The sequence below is a fragment of the Schistocerca gregaria genome, chromosome X, assembly GCF_023897955.1.
Source record: "Schistocerca gregaria isolate iqSchGreg1 chromosome X, iqSchGreg1.2, whole genome shotgun sequence".
Lineage (NCBI taxonomy): Eukaryota > Metazoa > Arthropoda > Insecta > Orthoptera > Acrididae > Schistocerca > Schistocerca gregaria.
This window is the reverse complement of record NC_064931.1, coordinates 705,010,286-705,034,747: the sequence shown is the minus strand read 5'-3', so window position 1 is coordinate 705,034,747 and position 24,462 is coordinate 705,010,286. Positions and strand designations below refer to the sequence as shown.

The 24,462-nt window shown below is 44.6% G+C and overlaps 1 protein-coding gene and 1 pseudogene across 2 annotated transcripts in view; both read right to left on the bottom strand.

Annotated features, from left to right (window-relative positions):
• The window catches only part of LOC126299294 (uncharacterized), a 483,067-nt gene that overhangs the window by 402,949 nt on the left and 55,656 nt on the right, over positions 1-24,462 (bottom strand). The window lies entirely within an intron of this gene.
• On the bottom strand, positions 23,806-23,923 carry LOC126299961 (5S ribosomal RNA; annotated as a pseudogene).

Sequence of the window (24,462 nt, the reverse complement as noted above, 5' to 3'; positions counted from 1 at the left end):
TTCAGTTCCTTTGCAGTTTTCTGGAGCGATTCTCCTTCGTCCAGTCTTTGTAGCAGTGCTGACTTCTCATTTAGTGAAAGAGTTGCGTGTTTACGTTTCAATCCAGACATGTTGAAAAACAGACATCTGTACACACAATGAATCTACAGCAATAAGTGCTGCAGAAAACACGGAATAAAGCAAACAACGACGTTTTTTAATCCCGACAAAGGATAAAACTGGACAATATCGTACAGTGTAACAATATGCATAGCGATAGACACCGCAATAGTGGCCCGACAACGTCCAGTCAGTGAGAAGTCGGCACAGGCTCGCGAGCCTGAGCATGGTCGGACTAACCGGAGTGACGGACCATCCAAGGTCGGATTAGAGGGGTTCTACTGTATATAATATGCTGTGTCGGCCGAACAAGACACAGCCAGAGCAAAAGCACCACAGGCGCAAAGATGCGAGCTGGTGCCGGTGCCATAAAAACTCGCCACTTGCGCGAGTTTCACCAGCGACACGAGCGGCGCTGAGGATGACGATATCGACTTCCGTTCGGCCAATTACCGGCCGAATACAATCCGCCAATGACCGGACGACAACGGACAGAAGCCTACTCGGAAGATAGAACGACACGTCTGGCCCACTTGGTTATTGACCATCGCCCAGGGATGGTTTACATAGGAAACGTCGTTTAGTGAACTACACTCCTGGAAATTGAAATAAGAACACCGTGAATTCATTGTCCCAGGAAGGGGAAACTTTATTGACACATTCCTGGGGTCAGATACATCACATGATCACACTGACAGAACCACAGGCACATAGACACAGGCAACAGAGCATGCACAATGTCGGCACTAGTACAGTGTATATCCACCTTTCGCAGCAATGCACGCTGCTATTCTCCCATGGAGACGATCGTAGAGATGCTGGATGTAGTCCTGTGGAACGGCTTGCCATGCCATTTCCACCTGGCGCCTCAGTTGGACCAGCGTTCGTGCTGGACGTGCAGACCGCGTGAGACGACGCTTCATCCAGTCCCAAACATGCTCAATGGGGGACAGATCCGGAGATCTTGCTGGCCACGGTAGTTGACTTACACCTTCTAGAGCACGTTGGGTGGCACGGGACACATGCGGACGTGCTTTGTCCTGTTGGAACAGCAAGTTCCCTTGCCGGTCTAGGAATGGTAGAACGATGGGTTCGATGACGGTTTGGATGTACCGTGCACTATTCAGTGTCCCCTCGACGATCACCAGAGGTGTACGGCCAGTGTAGGAGATCGCTCCCCACACCATGACACCGGGTGTTGGCCCTGTGTGCCTCGGTCGTATGCAGTCCTGATTGTGGCGCTCACCTGCACGGCGCCAAACACGCATACGACCATCATTGGCACCAAGGCAGAAGCGACTCTCATCGCTGAAGACGACACGTCTCCATTCGTCCCTCCATTCACGCCTGTCGCGACACCACTGGAGGCGGGCTGCACGATGTTGGGGCGTGAGCGGAAGACAGCCTAACGGTGTGCGGGACCGTAGCCCAGCTTCATGGAGACGGTTGCGAATGGTCCTCGCCGATACCCCAGGAGCAACATTGTCCCTAATTTGCTGGGAAGTGGCGGTGTAGTCCCCTACGGCACTGCGTAGGATCCTACGGTCTTGGCGTGCATCCGTGCGTCGCTACGGTCCGGTCCCAGGTCGACGGGCACGTGCACCTTCCGCCGACCACTGGCGACAACATCGATGTACTGTGGAGACCTCACGCCCCACGTGTTGAGCAATTCGGCGGTACGTCCACCCGGCCTCCCGCATGCCCACTATACGCCCTCGCTCAAAGTCCGTCAACTGCACATACGGTTCACGTCCACGCTGTCGCGGCATGCTACCATTGTTAAAGACTGCGATGGAGCTCCGTATGCCACGGCAAACTGGCTGACACTGACGGCGGCGGTGCACAAATGCTGCGCAGCTAGCGCCATTCGACGGCCAACACCGCGGTTCCTGGTGTGTCCGCTGTGCCGTGCGTGTGATCATTGCTTGTACAGCCCTCTCGCAGTGTCCGGAGCAAGTATGGTGGGTCTGACACACCGGTGTCAATGTGTTCTTTTTTCCATTTCCAGGATTGTATTAGAAGTGAACAGACAGTTGTTGTAAATTGGATCTGTTATGTACTGTGACGTTTACCTACAATTTTTTGCACTTAGCCATTGAGGGCCTTTTCGTGTTATATTACACGCAGTGTCGCAGACGTCATTACACAACTAACCACGATGACAAGTAAACCTTTTTAACTCATTTGTGTGACTTTGTTATTAATTTGCTGGAGTGTTGTAGAGCCTTCGTTCTCCTATCCTGCTACCTGACCCTGGGGCATAGCTGTGTAATAGTGACAGGGAGAAATGGACCTATCGGAGTGCTGCACCAGAAGCCGTTTCACAAACCCACAATCTAGGCCTTCCGTAACTACAGTGGCAAGTCGGCCTCCACAGCAGTAGCGACGAAGCCTTTACAAAACTGGCGACGAGGGTTTACAAAACAATGATGAAGAGATACTACACACACTCACCGTTCCTTCAAATGAATGATTTATTTGTCCGTAACTAGTTCCATGTTGACGTTCGTTCACACTCTCTGAGATTAATATTGCGTACAATTGTGTGCTCTACTCACAAAGACAAAGAGTCTTTTCCTAAAATGACGTAATGCACATATTAGTTTTGGGCGTCACACAGACTGCACAGAGATTTGTAAAGTCTGCCACAACTTTCCTGTTAAATAATGGTGTATGTAGCTAACGCATGTGCCAAAGAATTAATAGTTTATAGTATTGTTAAAAAGAAACAGGTAGTCAGTGTAAAACTGAGTCACACAGTTATTTAATAGAAAGATTAGTTTTCCTGAAATCTATTACAGTTCAGGACTCGTTCAATCGTAATTGTGTTTTTAATTGCTATAAAATCACGTATCTGGTGATGTAACACTATATACGCCATGGTCATATCAGATCAGCAACGACGATTTCGTAAAATTTTGGCTGACATTGTGTAAGATCAACGAAAAGGACCTTATTTGTTGCGTTCCTATCTGAATGATTTACGCTGCCTGGTGTTAAAACTTCAAGATATGCTATCAGAGTTGTTGGAGGCTAACTTCCGCTGTCCGCGAGAGGATATGATTACAACTCGACGGTGTACGATCCCATTTCAATATTAAAGCCTGAGAGCACTTTAGAAACAGACATCCGCATAGTTGGATTGGATGGGGAGAACGCCCTGACCCATGGGTATCTTCCCTAACGGCTTACATAAAGTAGTTGGTGTATAATAGCCGAATGACCTGTCAGCTCTTTGACTGCATAGGTTGTATTATAAATTGATATTATGTGTGAATCATTTTTCTATTGTTACAGGCATTTATGAAGGCAATAGAGGAGAGGATATGAAACACATGGTGACAATTATTCGTTAGTCGTTTAAGGAGGCTCAACTCGACAGCATCTTTAGTTTCTTCCAAAAGAAACAAGTACTTGTAAATTGCTCCTTTTGGAAAAAACTATAGACGCTGTCCAACTGAGCCTTCATACGCGACTCAGGAATCGCGGTCAGCAGGTTTTTTGGCCTACAGTCGATAAGATGATAATGATGAGGCTAAAGAGGCAAAACTTGTAAGGTCATCAGTATCTTAATCACACCCTTCCCTCCCCGAAGACGGAAATCGACGTACAAATCTGGCTGGGACTAGAGTAAATCTCAAGTTAAAATGTGAGAACGTTTTGCAATTGTATGCGCAGTGTGTACCTGAGGCAGGACGTGGGAGCCAGCCCAGTATTTACGTAGTTGGATGTGGGAAACCGCCTAGAAACCACAGCTAGGCAGGCCGGCTCACTAGCCCTCCCGTCGAGGCGGGTCAGTCTAGTCTCCCATGTCCCAAAAGCGGCGAGTTAAAGCGCTCGGATATCCGGACGAGCAATCCGTGGGTCTACAAGATGTAACCACTGGCGACACTATTTTCACACTGTCTGTTTTCTTCATCAGTGTCTTTAACACCTCTCCTAGAATACCAAATACCTGCCATTACATAACTGCAATACGTCCAGCATCTTGGCTGTACCTTTGCGGAACACTAAATCTTTCTCTGTTTCAGCCATACAACACTGGAACGAAGTAAGCAGTCACCGACGTCGTATCCAAAACCACTCTGCAGTCGAGAGGAGGTTAAAACTTTATATGTTACTATCGGTGTAATTTCCCTCTCGACAGATCCTATCTGTTTAACTTCAGTCAAGCAGTGATCCAGTATCTCTATCACAATGTCAACCCTAATCATGCTTTCCTCAGCCCTATATTTCTGTTTACGTTCTTCCAGCTTCTCTGTAAACCTTAATCTATTATTTCTCTTTCTTCCCCTGACCTGTTAGCATCTTCAAGAAATTAATGATTAAATTACTTAGTGTAATGTTAATGAAACTGACATTTCTGAAATATATATTTATTACTGTATCTTTTATTAATATTATCATCATTATTTACTGACAATCTACAGCGCACGTTATCACTTGAAGAAAATTCATCAATACAGCTGTCATTGGCTCAAAAATTGCTTAATAAGAATCCTCAAAAATCTTTTATTAATTTGTCAATGTAAAAAATTGTGGCAGATAGCAAATAAAATTTTAAATCTGACATGAAATCATTGATGCCTTACAACTTCTTCTGAACAGTAGTTTACAATAAATTTTAATAAAAACAGTAGCGTTTACAAGGGGTTTTAAAACAATATCCTATTTCTAACGACGACGCTGCTGGTCAACAAAATGCCTATTAACCTCTGTTCGGTTCAGATGTGGGCCAATTTACTTATGCTGACTGGGATGAGTACCCCACAGAGTAGGCTGTCTTGTTCACTGCTCATTTCTTACTGGTTGTGTTTTTCTTGTGCTTAGTATCCTACATCAGCCATTCCGTACATTTCATTTTTATGTCCTGTCATCAGAAAAAAAAGAGTTATTCTGCGCCAAGTGAACAGCGACTAAAGTGGAATAGTATCGTATTATTCCAAGCTGTTCCGAAAGTTACTCTTGCAATTAGACGACAGACGTAGTTTAAGCACGAAAGTGTTTCATCCCATTTTATGCATGTGTGCCACACATGTAACCAAATGCGAGAGCAGGGATGCGTTGGTACGAGTTGTGATTCTTCAAGAAGAAGGGGCTGAAGGACTGTAAGAATTACTCGTAATCAAAATGAACACCTCGTGAAGCCTCAGAAAACACATGGCTACCATAGGGTAGAACAGTCAATATCTCAACAAGTATTAGTTTCTGATATTTGTTTTTGTGACTTATTTTCTAGTTGTGGCCAGCACTACGTCCTTTCAGGACATGAGACACTTCTTTAAAACACTCTGAGTAGTATAGAACTCAGACATGTTTGCTTCGTCGTTAAATTTAAGTGAGTTTCACTAGGAGGATGATACGTGACCTGCTGGCCACCAGCGGCAGCTTAACATTAATGTGTCAGTCGGTATTTTAGGTGGCTGCCTGGTAGGTACACATTCGTGTTATGCCAGTGCGTCTTATAGGTGCTGTCTACAAGGGCTTCGTTTAAATACACGTCCCAACTTGCCACTAGATGTACCCCTGCAAAAAAAGAGGAAGCGGAAATACACTCATGGTCAGAAAAAACAGTGCACCTTGAACGACTAGAAATAGGACCTTCATATTCACAGGACATGTACATTTATATGTTCTGTAGAAATGATTAGCATTTGACCATATTGTAAATGTCGTGTGACTGGGGCCTCCCGTCGGGTAGACCGTTCATCGAGTGCAAATCTTTCGATTGGACGCTTGGGCGACTTGCGCGTCGATTGGGATGAAATGATGATGATTATGACAACACAACACCGAGTCCCTCAGCGGAGAAAATTCTCCGAGCCAGCTGGGACTCGAACCCGGAACCCGGGCCCTTAGGATCCACGTTCTGTTACGCTGATCACTTTTTTTTTTAGTTGATCTCATTTTGTTCTATATTGTACGCCGAATTTCTTCGAGACGGACGTCCGATGACACCCGTTCAAGTTCTTCGTTGGTCCGTTCACCCAGTTTTTTTTTTTTATTACAGAGGGTAGCTAACCTTCTGACCGATCACTCAGCTACCGAGGGCTAACAGCATTTAAACATGGTGGCCAGCGAGTCAACATCGATATCGTGGAGCAAAACCACGTACCGGTAAAATGTGCTTGTGGCTCTTGTTGTCGCTATTAATCGAAGGTAATGGATCAGTTTTGCGCCGACGTGCAGGATGCCTCGCAGGCGCATGCGCGAACCGTACCTTCAAATCAGTGAGTTTGAAACAGGGCGCATTATTGGCATGAAAGAATGTGACACATCCATCCGAGAAATTGCTGCTTGTATGAGACGAAGTACACTCCTGGAAATGGAAAAAAGAACACATTGACACCGGTGTGTCAGACCCACCATACTTGCTCCGGACACTGCGAGAGGGCTGTACAAGCAATGATCACACGCACGGCACAGCGGACACACCAGGAACCACGATGTTGGCCGTCGAATGGCGCTAGCTGCGCAGCATTTGTGCACCGCCGCCGTCAGTGTCAGACAGTTTGCCGTGGCATACGGAGCTCCATCGCAGTCTTTAACAATGGTAGCATGCCGCGACAGCGTGGACGTGAACCGTATGTGCAGTTGACGGACTTGGAGCGAGGGCGTATAGTGGGCATGCGGGAGGCCGGGTGGACGTACCGCCGAATTGCTCAACACGTGGGGCGTGAGGTCTCCACAGTGCATCGATGTTGTCGCCAGTGGTCGGCGGAAGGTGCACGTGCCCGTCGACCTGGGACCGGACCGCAGCGACGCACGGATGCACGCCAAGACCGTAGGATCCTACGCAGTGCCGTAGGGGACCGCACCGCCACTTCCCAGCAAATTAGGGACACTGTTGCTCCTGGGGTATCGGCGAGGACCATTCGCAACCGTCTCCATGAAGCTGGGCTACGGTCCCGCACACCGTTAGGCCGTCTTCCGCTCACGCCCCAACATCGTGCAGACCGCCTCCAGTGATGTCGCGACAGGCGTGAATGGAGGGACGAATGGAGACGTGTCGTCTTCAGCGATGAGAGTCGCTTCTGCCTTGGTGCCAATGATGGTCGTATGCGTGTTTGGCGCCGTGCAGGTGAGCGCCACAATCAGGACTGCATACGACCGAGGCACACAGCGCCAACACCCGGCATCATGGTGTGGGGAGCGATCTCCTACACTGGCCGTACACCTCTGGTGATCGTCGAGGGGACACTGAATAGTGCACGGTACACCCAAACCGTCATCGAACCCATCGTTCTACCATTCCTAGACCGGCAAGGGAACTTGCTGTTCCAACAGGACAAAGCACGTCCGCATGTATCCCGTGCCACCCAACGTGCTCTAGAAGGTGTAAGTCAACTACCCTGGCCAGCAAGATCTCCGGATCTGTCCCCCATTGAGCATGTTTGGGACTGGATGAAGTGTCGTCTCACGCGGTCTGCACGTCCAGCACGAACGCTGGTCCAACTGAGGCGCCAGGTGGAAATGGCATGGCAAGCCGTTCCACAGGACTACATCCAGCATCTCTACGATCGTCTCCATGGGAGAATAGCAGCCTGCATTGCTGCGAAAGGTGGATATACACTGTACTAGTGCTGACATTGTGCATGCTCTGTTACCTGTGTCTATGTGCCTGTGGTTCTGTCAGTGTGATCATGTGATGTATCTGACCCCAGGAATGTGTCAATAAAGTTTCCCCTTCCTGGGACAATGAATTCACGGTGTTCTTATTTCAATTTCCAGGAGTGTATTTCGGTAGTTCAACATTCGTGTGCAGAATGGCTCACGGGAGGCCGTAGAATACGACGAGATGAGTCAGGTCGTACCTCCCAGACCACCCCCAAGAAGATCGACACTTCATCCGAATGGCTACCTAGGACAGACCTGCCTCCTCCTCCGCTGTGGTGTAACAGTCCAACATTGTAACACATCGTACACTGTCAGGCATGATAGTCTGTCGCCGTTTATTACGGTATGGATTATGTGCGCGTCGTCCACTTGTCCACCTATCTTTGATAAATGTGCAGAAACATGCTAGACGGCAATGGTGTGCGCAATGCTAGACGGCAATGGTGTGCGCAACAACATCACTGGAGACAGGAATGGCATCAGATAGTGTTTTCGGACGAGTCCAGGTTCTGTATTTTTTCTGTTCTTTTTTTTTTTTTTTTTTTTTTAATGATGGCCGCATTTGGTTCACCGCAGACAGAGGGAGCGGCATCACAGTAACTGCATTCGCACAAGTCACAGCACCAACTCAAGGCCTTATGGTGTGGGGTGCTGTTGGGTACAACCGAAAATCACCGTTGGTGCGTGTCCAGAGCACTGTGACCTGTGTTATCTACGTGAATGACATCCTGCGACCCGTAGCCATACCCTTTCTGCGCAACACCCTAGACGCTATTTTTCAGCAAATCAATGGAAGACATCATATTGCTTCACGAACATGAGTCTTCTTGGTGTCACAGGATGCCAGCTTTTTGCTAGATCACCAGACTTGTCGCCAATCGTAAATGTGTGAGATACGGTGAAATGATGAGTGCAGCACTGTGACTCATTGTCACCCACCACAGATGAACTTTGGAACCAAGTGATTGCAGCATGGATGGCAATACCACAGGACGCCATTCGCGTCTTATATACGTCGATGCCATCACGCATGGAAGAGTTATTAGGGCGCATGGCGGACCCTGTGCCTACTAGGCAACAAGACACATACTGAACCGACGTGACTGAAATGCTAGTCGTTTTTGCATATCTCTAGTCGTTCGAGATGTCCTGTTTTTTTGAACGTGAGTGTAGTTTCTGCATTGTTGGCCTCCAGTAAATTTCGATGTCATTCTTTTAGATGCACGGTACGATATCTATAGGTAGGAGAGAGCCACTTTCGTGGGTTGCGCATTCCCCGACCTCGGATGTCTGGATTTTTATCGGTCGTGTTACATAAAAAATGTGTTTATTCAAGGATGATTTCTAATTCAGAGACCCATCATCAGCGTGTCATAGAATCTTGTGAAGCCTTTCTACATCGTCTGGGGTTACTGAAAGTTCTGTATGAGTTCCTTGTCAAAAAATGTTCTGTCTTCTTGTTGCGTCATATTAATGTTAAAATCTAGCTTCCTACTATTTCAACCGTAGATGGCTATCTCCAGTGCCGTATAATCGTAACCGTCGAAAAGCCGAGTTTTTACTCTAAGCTGATATGGCACGATAGCCGAGAATATTTATTAAACATGTTTAAACTGCATCTTTTCCTTGTTTTAGTGTAGGTGGTGGTGGTGGTGGTTAGTGTTTAACGTCCCGTCGACAACGAGGTCATTAGAGACGGAGGGCAAGCTCGGGTTAGGGGAGGATTGGGAAGGAAATCGGCCGTGCCCTTTCAAAGGAACCATCCCGGCATTTGCTTGAAACGATTTAGGGAAATCACGGAAAACCTAAATCAGGATGACTGGAGACGGGATTGAACCGTTGTCCTCCCGAGTGCGAGTCCAGTGTTTTAGTGTAAGGAATCCGCCCCTGAAAGTATGTAAAAGCTTTTAAATGCATATTAATTTTTTTCGCTTCATTTTCATTTTTACTGTGTCTTATTTATATCTCGAGGGTGTATGGAAGGCTGATGCATGCTCTGAGAGTGTGACTCTGAGCTGGAGTATAATTACGTGCTGTTGACGTAAAATCCGACATTTAGATGAAGTATGTAACCTGCACCTATAACCTTATGTTCAAGTGTATCTTTTCAGTATTTTACTAAGCTGGAGATCCTTATATTTGTAACGCCACCTTTAGAGAACGTATTTCGTGTATGGAGCTGGTGATATGGTACACGTAGAGAATAGCTGGAAACACAGTGTGGTTGTGACAAATGACATTGGTCCGGCGGGGCTGGTGACCGAACATCCGCTGATCGCCATTGTGGCGGCTGTCGAATGACTCAGCGGCTGGCGACCTCCGGCCATCTCCCAGGGCCAGACACCTGTATCAGCACGAGCCACAGGAAACACCGGAATAGCTGAATACAAACAGCTGGCTCATCGCTGGCAGCACATCCAGTCTGATTTCCCTGTGTAGAATGTGTAAGGTACTACATCCACGTCTACAATAAAGGTGATTAAAATTGCGACACCAGGAAGGATGCACATAAGAAAATTTTACTTATGGTGCGTATAAAGTATAGTAGGAAAAATACACGACTAAATTTGTGAGTTATTTGGGGGAATACAGGATACCAAATTCGGTACACAGAGCAGCCACCTCTGGCAGCATCAATGGCTCTAGTATTGCTGAGCATCGAGCCGAGCTGAGCTTATGGGAGAAATACGAGTAAGTCACTCCATGCTGATTCAACTTATGCCAGAGCTGATCGGTCCAGTGGCTGGTGAGCTGTGACGTTCTCGTCCCTCTGTAACCCATGACCAGATGTTTTCAGTGGACGGGAGATCTGAAGAACACGCTGGCAACGAAAAATGTTGGATATCCTCTTCGACGAGATCGTTCGAGAGAGCACAGGACCTCGAATATACGGCACAGACATCGGCCTTAAGACGGCACGACTGTAAGGCTACTTCCTGAGTTGGCGGCTCTCAGATGCTGGGATCGTTTGGAGTTAACGAATGACATATGGCAACACTCGTTCTCCTCGGAGGCTTCACAGACTGGCGTGACCATCGTGATACTGTACGCAAAATCGGGGCTCGTCTCAGGGAGGTGATGCGATGATGGCACTCAGGTGCTCAGCGTTGTCATTGGGCGAACCACTGTCAGTGTGCCTCTCTCTCTCTCTCTCTCTCTCTCTCTCTCTCTCTCTCTCTCTCTTTCTCTCTGGTGCCGAGTGTGGGGGATACTTGTCTTCCTGAAAACAAGCCATTCCCTGTCTCATGGTATATCACATGACTCTACAATCCTACACGGCCAAGCGAACAGTGTCTTGTCCTCTCGGACGCCACTCATGTGGAACTACTGAGATCCTGCATGGTATAGAGAGTGGGTCTCACAGTACAAATTTTAACTTCTTACACGACATGTAATAAAATCATCTCACAAAGAGACAGCGTTCACATGCTATTTCTGCAAGAGCACTATGTAATTTTTCCTTATTTACAGAATGTAGATGGCATCACTCCTATTGTGCGGCTTTGCTGGAATGTTAGCCGTTTGCATATACGAGTATGTAATACACTTAATGCCAATTTGGCGTTTGTTGCATGCTGCCTTCATAATCTCGTGACTTCAATGGCCAGCAGTGCATAGATGCACTCCGCAAGCCATCGTATGGTCTGTAGTGGAACTTAAACAGTGTACCAGAATCATATGTCCCCTCTCCTGCATGTCTCCCAGATGATAAATGGGAGGAAAGATAGTCGATACGTTTCTGTATGAGCCTGAATGTCTCTAATTAAGGCGTCGTGATCATTAAATGAGATATATCGTGGAGCAAGTGCTATATTTCTTGACTTATTTGGAACCTAGGCTCTTGGAATTTTGTGAGGAAAGCTCTCTGCAAAACACAACATCTTTCTTGTAGCATCTTCCATTGCAGCTTATTGAGCTTTTCTGTGACATTGAGAGTTAAGACAAACTCTCAACGAATTGTATAGCTCTTCTTTGCGTCTTTTCTCTATCTCTTCCGTCAATTGAGCCTGGTAAGGGTCCCAGACAGACGGGCAATACTCAAGGGTTGGTCGAACAAGGGTTTAGTAACCGACATATTTCGTGAGTAAATCACACTTCCTTATGATTCTTCTGATGAATCTGAAACTGGTTTCGGCGCTACAGTCTGGAACCGCGCGACCGCTGCCTCAGACATGGATGTGTGTGATGTCCTTAGGTTAGTTAGGTTGATGTAGTTCTAAGTTCTAGTGAACTGGTGACCCCAGCAGTTAAGTCCCACAGTGTTCAGAGCCATCTGAACCATTTTTGATACTGGTTTCTGGCTTTCCCACTACTAATTTTTTAAGGTCGTTCTACCTTTAATCATTAAGGGTGGAGACTGCTACACACTTGCAGCATATGAGCGAATCCAGTGATCGAGAGGCGATTGTGTGGTCAACCAATATCAGGTATTTCGCCTAACAGGACGCCTTACGTTGCTTCTATTTATATTGTAGGTTGGCACCACTCACTGATTACCTACAATATCCTAAACTGATTACTGTAAGATAACGAAATGTTTTTCGGAAATAAATATATAGTTTTTTTTAAATATCTACTTCTTGCACCACACAGCAAATGCTGAAAGTGACTGCCACTAGTCTTGAGGATAATAATATGTTAGATTTTTGCAGTTTCGTATCTTATTTTGTGATTTATTGTGTTCAATAAGAAACTTATATTGTCATATAACAACTTGAAAATGGTAAGTATAGCGAAAAATGCACTTTACAAGCCTAATGAATAAATGCTCTGTTAAACGATTGTTCCCTCTGTTTCTTATGCAGAAGGCATTTTACAATGGTTCAAATGGCTCTGAGCACTATGGGACTTAACATCTATGGTCATCAGTCCCCTATAACATAGAACTACTTAAACCTAACTAACCTAAGGTCATCACACAACACCCAGTCATCACGAGGCAGATAAAATCCCTTACCCAGCCGGGAATCGAACCCGGGCGCGGGAAGCGAGAACGCTACCGCACGACCACGAGCTGCGGAGTGGCATTTTACAGAAAAAGCACATCTGAGGTAAAACCAGGTAGAGGCAATGATGTAAAACCGGAACTACCCGATATTACCCCCAAAAGTTCATTATACACTAAAGCGGCAAAGAAACTGGTATAGGCATGCCTATTCAAATACAGAGACATGTAAACAGGCAGAATACGACGCTGCGGTCAGCAACGCCTATATTAGACAGCAAGTGTCTGGCGTAGTTGTTTGATCGATTACTGCAGTTACAATGGCAGGTTATCAACATTTACGTGAGTTTGAACGTGGTGGTATACTCGGCGCACGAGCGAAGGGAGACGGCATCTCCGAGGCACCGATGAAGTGGGCATTTTTCCCGTACGACCATTTCAAGAGTGTACCGTGAATATCAAGAATCCGGTAAAACATCAGTTCTCCAACATCAAAATGGTTCTGAGCACTATGGGGCTTAACATCTGATGTCATCAGTCCCTTAGAACTTAGAACTACTTAAACCTAACTAACCTAAGGACATCACACACATCCATTCCCGAGGCAGGATTCGAACCTGCGACCGTAGCAGTCTCGCGGTTCCGGACTGAAACGCCTACAACCGGACGGCCACCGCGGCCGGCTCTCCTACATCGCTGCGGCCGGAGAAAGATCCTGTAAGAACGAGACCAACGGTGACTGAAGAGAATCGTTCATTGTGACAGAAGTGCAACCCTTCCGCAAATCGCTGCAGATTTGAATGCTGGGCCATCGACAAGTGTCAGCATGCGAACCGTTCAACGAAACATCATCGACATGGGCTTTCGGAGCCGAAGGCCCATTCGTGCACCCTTGTTGACTGCACGACACAAAGCTCTACACCTCGCCTAGGCCTGTCAACTCCGACAGTAGACTGTTGATGACTGGAAACATGTTGCCTGGACGGACGAGTCTCGTTTCAACTTGTATCGATCGGACGGACATGAACGGGTATGGAGACAACCTCATGAATCCATGAAACCTGCATGTCAGCAGAGGACTGTTCAAGATGATGGAGGCTATGTAATAGTGTGGGGCGTGTGCAGTTGGAGTACGTATGCATCCTGTCTGATCAGCTGCATACATCATGTCCATTGTGTATTGGTACGGAAAATACATAACAGACCGGTACTCAATGACGATACATATAGACAGTGGGGCGGTGATCTTGTTATACACATTGTTGCCTTCTCCTGCGTCACAGCGTCACTCTGCCACCTGTCGGTCACTCTCCGAACCTCAAGAAGCACTAAACACCTGTCAATTCCATCATACTACTTTTCGAAATTTTATGGATATTTCAAGATTTTCATTTGCATCACCCTCGTATTACTATAAATTGAGAATAATTAGTCTACTTTCATTACGCAAAGAACGTGAAAGCAGTAGCCAGAGTTGCAAAGAGGAAAATAGGGCGAGGGCAACTCACGAGGTTTTAAAAAAGGAAATGGGTCACAAAAAGGTAGCAACTAATTTTAGTGATCTGCAGTCGACATCACAAAATCGAAATAAGAAAGCGCTGTGTCGTCCGAGCGAGAAACAACCAGGGCAAAAACACCACAGGAGCGAAGATACGAGCTGGTGCCAGTGCTATACAAATTCGCCACTTTTGCGAGTTTCACCAGCGCCACTGGCGACGATGAGGATTAAAATATGTACTTCGCCTCGGCCAATTGGCGGCCTAGTACAATCCGCCAATGACCGGACGACAACGGACGGAAGCCGACTCGGAAAATAGAAGAGCAGCTCTCGCCCACTTGGTTACAGATCATCGTCCAAAGCTGACTTACAAGGAGACGGCACGACCGTGGTGAAAGAGGACCCCTAACACCTCACGTGGTTAAAATATTAGGACGCACTACCCGGAAATGCGGAGAAAAATCGATCCAAAATTTTTTAGGTGCCTTCTAAGTATAAAATGTTAGATACTGCCAAGCCGCCGTCTGGCCTAGGTGTTGCGGGCACTGTAGCTCAGCGTACTCGGTCAGAGAGCCAATGCCCTCTGTAAAAAAAAAAAAAAAAAAAAAAAAAAAAAAAAAAAAAAAAAAAAAAAAAAAAAAGAGTTAATGGATCAACAATGAACTGAAACGGGTGTCTTTCGACGTCCGCCTAGAGCAGATACAACGAACGAAAACGAACAAAATGAGATTAAAAAAAAAGATGGATAGAGCGTCTGCCATGTAAACAAGAGATCTTGGGTTCGAGTCCCAGTCGGGGCACACATAGCCGCCACGGTAGCTCAGCGTGTTCGGTCAGAGGGCCAGCTGCCCTCTGTAATAAAAAAAAAAAAACTGAGTTAATGGATCAACAACGAACTGAAACGGGTGTCTTTCGACGTCCGCTTAGAGCAGATACAACGAACGAAAACGAACAAAATGAAAAAAAAGAAAGGTGTTTAGGGCTCGGATTTCTAAGCCAGAGGTCTCGTGTTCGATTCCTCCTCTGGCACTTTTTTTTCTTCTGTTTCATTTTCTTTGGTTATTCCACCAATTATTCAGAAAGTTTCCCAAACCTACATTATCTTTAACAAATTAGTTTTATTACTGAATAAAAATTATTTTCCTTTTGTCCAACGACACAATTCATGGCGATGGGTAAATTGTAAAGTATACGAGGAGAAACATTGTCTTTTTAATCAGAATAACAAAGTCTGTTGGAAAACATTCAATTTTTATACATGTAACAATTATAAACAAGAACCGCAGTGGTAATTATCGTAAAAACAAACAAAGCAATAATTTTTGCGACATCTTGCGCAACATATAAAAGCGGATCTTTTACAATCACAGGGCGTTTGCAATAAATCTGTACAAAAACATGCCCCATTAACATTTACGAAAAAGTTTCGAGTTTCTGACAATTTTGAGGCAAAACAGGCATATTGAATCATGTCTCGGAATATTGGTGACGATAATTGATGGTGAATTATAGAATGAATTTTTGTACAATCTTCCCGGGAATTAATTTCACGGTTCTCCTGTAACAATTCGCTGCAATTTTGCAAGCAACAAAAGAAAAAATAAAGTGCCGGAAGAGAAAGCGAGCCCGAGACCTTTGGCGTAAGGATCCAAGCGCTAACCGTGTAGGCCAGACGGCGGCTCTGTAGAGGACTAACATTTTATACTCATAAGGCACCCAAGAAACTTTGGATCGATTTTCTCGGCATTTTCCGAGTAGTGCGTCCTAATATTTTAACCACGTGAGGTGTTAGGCGTCCTCTTTCACCACACAAAATTGCGGACAAATCCCCGACCCCACGGTCGTGCCGTCTCCTTGTTAGACAGGGAACGTCGTTCAGTGTGCCCTTAGAAGTCAGCAGAAAGTTGTTGTAAATTGCATGTGCTATGTATTGTGAAGTTAGTCTATGATTATTTGTAATTAGGCATTGAGGGCCTTTCTTGTGTTATATTACATGCAGTATTGCATACTTAAACATTGCACAAGTCACAAAGACATGTAAACCATTTTAACTCATTTGTGTGACTTTTACTAATTTGTTGGAGTGTTGTAGAACCTTGGATCTCGTATCCTGTTACCTGACACTAGGGCATAGCTGTGTAATAGTCGCAGGGAGAAATTGTCTTAGCGGTGTACTGCACCAGAAGTTGTTCCACGAACTTACAAACTCGGCCTACTGTAACAACAGTGGCAACTCGGCCTCCACAGCAGTAGCGACAAGGCCTTCACAAAACTGTCGACGAGGGTTTACAAAACAAAGAAAGAAGTGGTAATATATAAAAGATTGTGAACCCACCGATTCCATATTCTGCTAACAGTCATTGGATCTCGACCAACGCGAGCAGCAGTGTCGCGATACGATCAACCGCAATCGCGATAGGCTACAATCCGACCTTTATCAAAGTCGGAAACGTGATGCTACGCATTTCTCCTCCTTACACGAGACATCACAACAACGTTTCGTCAGGAAACGCCGGTCAACTGCTGTTTGTGTGTGAGAAATCGGTTGGAAACTTTCCTCGTGTCAGCACGTTGTAGGTGTCGCCACTGGCGCCAACCTTGTGTGAATGCTCTGAAAAGCTAATCATTTGCATATCATAGCATCTTCTTCCTGTCGGTTAAATTTCGCGATTTAGCTTGTCATCTTCGTGGTGTAGCAATTTTAATGGCCAGTAGTGTAGTTTTATTCTGGTACAAAACGCTATAATTACATTACTGGAATTATAAAGCCATTACCTGTTCCAACTTCAGTGAGCGGTAGTTTTAAAATTCATCCTTTCTGGATATGCTGACCGGTATCAGTAAGTAGAGTTATTAATTTTAAGGAGGAAAACTCGCAAGGTGAGCTATGCTGGTTGCTGCTCCAGTGCTGAATGCCATCACTGTGCTTTACTGGGGAACCTGAATTATCAGAAACGAAAAACCAGGTAACAGTGAAGCGAAATGTGTGCTTTGTTTCTTGTCAAAACGACCCTCTAGTTTGCCCACTAAAAGCTCCGAAGAAGTATGATAGCCTAATTAACATCCAGGCAGGTACAAACGCGGTTAACATTACTATGAAAATTCAGTTAATTGTAAAATAGCGTTAAAACTGCTAGTATTATTGTCTTAGCAACAAGTACTAAGTTATACGTTACTATTGAAGGCCAAGATTCTAGTAAGGTCGCGCATCTTAACAGGGACGACCTCACCACCGTAATAAACGAGGATAAGAGAACACTGTAATTAAGGGGGGCAAAATAGGGTGTAAGGGCGTTATACGTTTTGTTAAAATATACTATTCCAAACAAATGTCTAGATTTTTGCGAACTAATACCTCGTTTATGAGTATTGTGAAGCTGCCAGTCTGCTACACGCTACTGTTTCTTCCAACGCTTTGCGTTCATTAAGCTTCAAACATCGACTGTACGCAAATCTAGAGCTATACAGATACACGATCTTGTTGGATCTCAGAACAGTTACATATTCATATTTTAAAATTATTTTTATTCGCTTTTAGTCGTTAGAACTAAGGTACTTCCTCTGTCAGACAGAAAGATATAAAAGAAATGATTTCGTTTTCTGTATGTACTTCGTTGTAATTTTGTACATAAATTCTAACTTGTAAAAGAAAAAGACAATTATGTACTACGCAGTATAAAAACGAATGTTGCATGTAGATACGAAATCAAATTATTCCAGGTAAAATGGTAGCTATTACCAAAACTCAATAACCAAAAATTTCAAAAATGCCATCTCACATTCTCTAAATGATGAATACGGGTTCGATGAACACTCCAAGGAAATGAAATGCCTTTGCCTATCTCTGCAATAGCTGAATTTGGATATTACGAGAACAATGTTGTCTGTATGAGAAACAAGATTCACATCGCCACGTTTCAAGGAAGCGGAACAATTTCATTGCGAGGGGCGATATTAAATGTAATTACTCACTATTCAGTCTGTTTTCGGGTACAAAGGCAGTCTTCCCATTTTAGATCTTTGTACGTACGCTATACGAACTAAATCCGTGTACTCCACAAGAGAACAGTAATATATACACAACCACGTTGTTTGCCTTCCTAAGGAACAACCTGCGTTTTCACCTTAAGTAGTTTAGGAACATCACGGACAATCTAACATAGACAGCCAGAAAGGCATCCACATTCTTCTCGATTTAGTCCACAGCTTTAAATTGCTGAAACAATTTAAATGCACGGAAATTAAATGACTGAACTGATGGGAATGTATTCACTAACTCTTTGATGGCATGAAAATCACGTAATTTGTCCAAAATTATCTCAGAGACCAGTATGATGATGAACAGCCGTCTCTCCAGCCGAGAACGCTAATGCACACACTATACTCGTAGGTAGATGCTTCGAATACTGCCGGCTTAAGAAATTTTCACCACTGACGTTGCCCAATTCAGTTCGAAACCACTCATGGAATGAAGTCGTATCACACTATTGATGGTGGTCAGTCAATTGGATGAGGACGTTAAATTCGGCGGCCTCCTTGGAACTTTTCAGAAGGAGTAGACTTACTGCCGGCAGCGGTTTTCAACCTCTCCCTCAGCTCTTCACAACACAACTGAAACATGATATGCATCCTTTACAGTCAACCATTTACCTACAGTCAATGGATATATACCTCACACACACCGCGAGGAAAGGGGCCATGTGACTGGTCGGTTGATGCTAATCCTCGGGGTCTCCCAACCAATAATGACATAGAACTCTTCGCTTCTTTTTTCTCGGCCACGATTGTACAGCATGGTTCTACTTCTTCCTTCTGTTGCGTGATGGCACGTTATGTCCGCACTAACACAGGAAGAGGAGGTATATCTACAACAGCCGCCAAGTGCGCGCCTTTCACACGGTTTTTTCTCGATCTGTATATTGCTGTTGTACATTATGCTGGACGTTTTGTTTCGCACGGCTTCTGGGAAGCATGGCTAAGGAGTAGACCAACTGTTGTGTACTTGTTACTACTATTCAGTGTTCTGGCTCGTGTTATTTCAGGTGGCATAATTTGTTTCACATCATGAAGTTGCACAAATTTGCCGAATGTTCCGTAACCTAAAAGCCATCGATCACACATTGTTTGAAGTTGGTACTATATTTCGTGTGCTCTAATTTCTTCTTCGAAGTATTTCGATGTCAAAAGACCGGTGACATTGAAAAATGACCCATCGAGCTACCATCTGTGGTTCTCTAGATGAAAGTAGTTGTAAGGAACACGAAATGAAATTATAAGCGTCAAAAGAAGGAAAGAAAATTAGGATTTATTGTCCCGAATCAGTGTAAAGAGCCTGTAAAAACATAATCTTACACGGGAACAGTAGTGCAACACAGTTTCGACTGAGCAATTCAGTGGAGAAATGGAGCCACGTTCTCATTTTAAAAAATTGGATAACCCAAGGCCGACTGACGTATTCTATACGATGCATTACAATAAATTAATCGATCTGATTGTCTACCAAACCAACTTGTATGATACTCAAACTGAAAAGCCTCTTGGTACAACAGCTAATGAAGAAACACGAACCATCCTGGCAATCTGTAGGTTAATGGGAATAAAAAGACAGCTTTCCTGTAGACTATTGGTCTGGTGCACCTGAACTTCCTGACAGATACGTAGATTTCTGAATGTCAGTGAATCGTTTTGGACTGTTGCTTAGTAATCTGCATGCCAATGACAACCCCTTTCAATCTGAGGGGAGTGCGCTATGGCACGTAGGCTACTACAGGAGTACAATATTCATAATCCTTTCTGTAAAAACGTTATGAATTAAGTGAGCACCTACCCACATTGTTGAGCCAATGGTAAAATCAAAGATGTTTTACATATAATGTGAATGGGCGTCATATCCAAAAACTTGGTAACACACTCTGGTCACGGAAGCCAACGCATTTCCACACTATTGATCACATACCTATGAGACGTTTGATGGACCAATGGAATATCCCAGCCAACAATGTATACGATATTTACATTTTTACATTTAATATGTACATTGTTATGGTAACTATAAACGTGCACTCTAGGCACGTCTGTTAAGGTATAAGAGTAGTTTGGATACCTCAGTCACGCCAGATAAAGGAAACGCGTAAAAGAGTACGCAAAACGCTATTTTTTATTTTTATATCTAGCTGTCACATGATATACCAGCTGTTGCAAATTCTGGCTGTTAAAATGACCAGAGTGTTATTATGCATATACACTGATACATTATGATCACCTTCTTAATAACTTGCTTGTCCGTCTTTGGAACGAAATACATCACTGATTCTGCGTATCAGGGGTCCAACGATTTGTTAGCAAATTTGTGGAGGCATGTGGTATTAGATGTCTACGCACAGGTCATGTAATTCGCGTAAAGAACAAGCCGCTGATTTGCGTACGCGGTGATGGCACCCGATAGCGACCCAGATGCGTTCCATAGGATTTACATCAGGCGAATTTTGTCGCCGAGACGTCAACGTGAGTTCACTATAATTCTCCTCCAACCACTGGCACGGTTCTGGCTCTGAGAGATGGGAAATTGTACGGTTGAAAGATGATATCGCCGTCGATGAAGACATCAAGCATGAAGGGATGCAGGTGGTTCACAGCTGTCAGCGTGTCTTCGATTGCTACCAAAGGTCCCATGCAAGCACAGGAGAATAGCATAACACTGCTACCACCAGCGTGCGTCCGTCTCGCGCTGCACGTTTCGAGCCGCCGCTCCCCTCGATGACGACGTTTGTGGAGACGACCATCGACCTAGTGTAGCGAAAACGTGATCACCCGAAGAGCCGACACGTTTCCATCGATCGACAGTCGAATCCCAATGATCCCGAACCCACTGCAATCGTAACTGACGATGTCGTTGTGTCAACATGTGAAGACTTAAGGGCGGTCTGCTGCGGAGCTCCATGTTCAACAGTACCCGATGACGGTGTTCTCCGAAACACTTGTGCGTGCTCCAGCATTGTGCTCTTTCGGCAGAGATGCCACATTTTGCAAAAACAGACATAATGTCTTTTGGGACAACAGCAATAAGTGAAATTATAATGTTACTTAAAAACCGTCTTGATTGCAAATATTTTTATTCATATGACCGGTTTCGGTTCATTCAGAACCATCTTCAGATCTGATATTTCAGTTACAGGAGTAACCCGTCCAAATCCAGCAGTTTTCACATGCTACGTCACATCTCATCTGAAAACTGCTGGATTTGGACGGGTTACTCCTGTAACTGAAATATCAGATCTGAAGATGGTTCTGAATGAACCGAAACCGGTCATATGAATAAAAATATTTGCAATCAAGACGGTTTTTAAGTAACATTATAGAGATGCCACACATCACCATCTGTCCTACTTTGCAGAGAAGACACGTCTCCGAACCCCCCGTTCTGTAAAGATTCGTGGACGTCCAACCATTTAGCGCCTAGTGGTAGTTTCACTGTCTTTCTGCCTCTTTCCGTAAATGCGCACGACAGTAGCACGTGAACATTCGACCAGCTTCGCCGTTTTCGAGATACTTGTTCACAGGCTCTGTGTACTAATAATCTGCCCTTTGTGGAAGTCGCTTATCTCAATGGATTTCACCATTTGCTGCCCATATCTTCGCTAGGGTGATCCCCCGCCCGTCTCTGCCCCGCTTATATACTTTTGTTACTGTGTCACGTGCCCGCAACATCAACAGGCGGTATCCAACGTCGCGCTGGGCTGGGGTCATAATGTTTTGGTTGTTCGGAATAAACAGAGGGAGATGAAATTGATAACATGTTAAAATTTATCTGATACGGAATACATAAAATTATATATTATAATTGCAACCGTATTTATACTGGGTAGACGAAATAGAAGTTAAAATCTAGGTATAAGGAATGTGTGGACATATACAATACGCATGGATATAACATGTTAAAACATGTTGATAACATGTTAAAATTTATCTGATACGGAATACATAAAATTATATATTATAATTGCAACCGTATTTATACTGGGTAGACGAAATAGAAGTTAAAATCTAGGTATAAGGAATGTGTGGACATATACAATACGCATGGATATGTGAACACATCCTCATCCAAGCGAAAGAGACAATAGATTATGGTCATTAAACATAATTGCACGGATGTACAGAAAAATATTTGAATATACTGCAATGTATGAATATACTAAACGAATTGGAGATATGTATCCACCAGGTCAAATTTTCAGACTGAATATTGAAGAAGCAGATTGAAATCCGTCACAAAAGATTTGTAGGATGTTCCACAATTCCTAGGACAGGCTTCTACGGGTTGTAAAGAGGACGTAGTGGATAAAGTTTTGGATATAAAAAAGAAAAAAGTTTGAAGATGGGGTAACTTTCAAATTTCGCGCTTCACGGCATGGTGCGTAGTAGTAGAGCTGCACAATGCACGTATCGAGAACGTTTTCGGTATCGCCTCAGTCCGCCACGTACCTTTTTCGTCAGACCTGTTACGATTGCAATTAGGGGGACTGACGGGTGCTCCACGGAGGCGCACCATGGTTTTTGGAACGTGTGTAATGAAAGTTTGTGTCGCAAATACACCTTATACAACGAACAGTACGTTCGCCACATGGATCAGCTCCTGTAGAGCGCACAAGTCAAACCTCATTGTGCGTACCGTGAAGCGAGAGACTTGAAAGTCATCCGATTTTCAAATTTATTTTAAATCCAACCGGAACATTGCTGACATGGGTTCCTTACTTAAAATATAGTTGCTAACTCCCCTCTACTATCTTCAGAAGTTTGTTATAGTAAGTGCGAAACGCCCTGTACAGAATGTTTCGATGTTATATTCGTACGAAAATAGCCAGATAATTGTTATCAACATACTCGGATGTAACATTTCATCGCTGGCGATATATACAGCACATATGAAACAGATAATTATATATCAGAACTTTCAAAAATGACTAACAGACTGAAACCATGCGACTTCTACACTTTCTTATCTGTTGGTATGCCTAACAATCCTCTGGCGGTTTTAACTCCTGTTTCCAGCCTTGACGTAAATAATGTATATAGAACACATGCATATCTTACATGCATTACAAATTGGACGGTTTGGCATAATATGACTGATGTGTATTTCGAAGCCGACACGAAGACAAATAATTCCGACTACAAAAATATAGGACATCGTCCAACACAGTCTTATGGTCTTCGTTGGCAATACCATCGCGTTATACCTTATCTTTCGACCAGAAGCCATACAGATGACATATTACAGTTCCAGCTCACAACTACCATGTAGTATAATGATATCTACTTGTATCTAACTATGTGTGCAATCTGATCTGAATGTAACTCAAATGGCGCATATGATTGCACCACACCTTAGAGCATGTCATCTGCTGTAATGAGGGAGCCGTCTGAGGATGATAAAAAAAACTAAACAAACAGGCCATGAAGGCCCAATGGCACCGACTGACCGCCGTGTCATCCTCATCCACAGACGTTAGTGGATGCGGAGATGGAGGGGCATGTGGTCAGCACACCGCTCTCCCGGTCGTATCACAGTTTCCGAGACCGGAGCCGCTACTTCTCGATCAAGTAGCTCCTCAGTTTGCCTCATAAGGGCTGAGTGTACCCCGCTTGCCAACAGCGCTCAGCAGACCGGATGGTCACCCATCCAAGTGCTAGCCCAGCCCGACAGCACTTAACTTTGGTGATCTGACGGGAACCGGTGCTACCACGGCGGCAGGGCCGTTGGCCTGAAGATGATAACCGGCCACAAAATTAAATAAAGATATTTTAAATAACAGTTGTAGTGGATAAGAAGCCATGTCTTTTCATGTATTATCTCTGTTTTGCGCGTATTTCTTCAATGCCGAAACTTAGTCTTGTGTATAGCACTATTTGTAACCAAGCAGCAAAAAAAAAAAAAAAAAGTTAATGCTGCGTCCAATATGAGACATTGTGACGGCCAGCAGTTGAGTTGGCGTGCAGCGCAGCAGTGCAGCTGCGCAGCTGCCAAAGTGCAATTTCCTGCCGGCTTGTTTGCGTGCTTCCGTCTCATACTGAAAGCAGATATAGTGGGTGAATAATGGGATTTTTTTCTACAATACATGACCGAAGATGAATCATTGTGCAAACTGAAACTGAAACATTTATTTGCCATTTTATCATGGAGTGGAGCAATGATGAACCGGCACAAGCAGTCGCGGCTCTTGGCTTCCAAATTGGAGAAGGCTGCGAATCCGGGAAGTGTAACGAACATGATATAGATTAAAACTTAACCGTTTGTTAGATG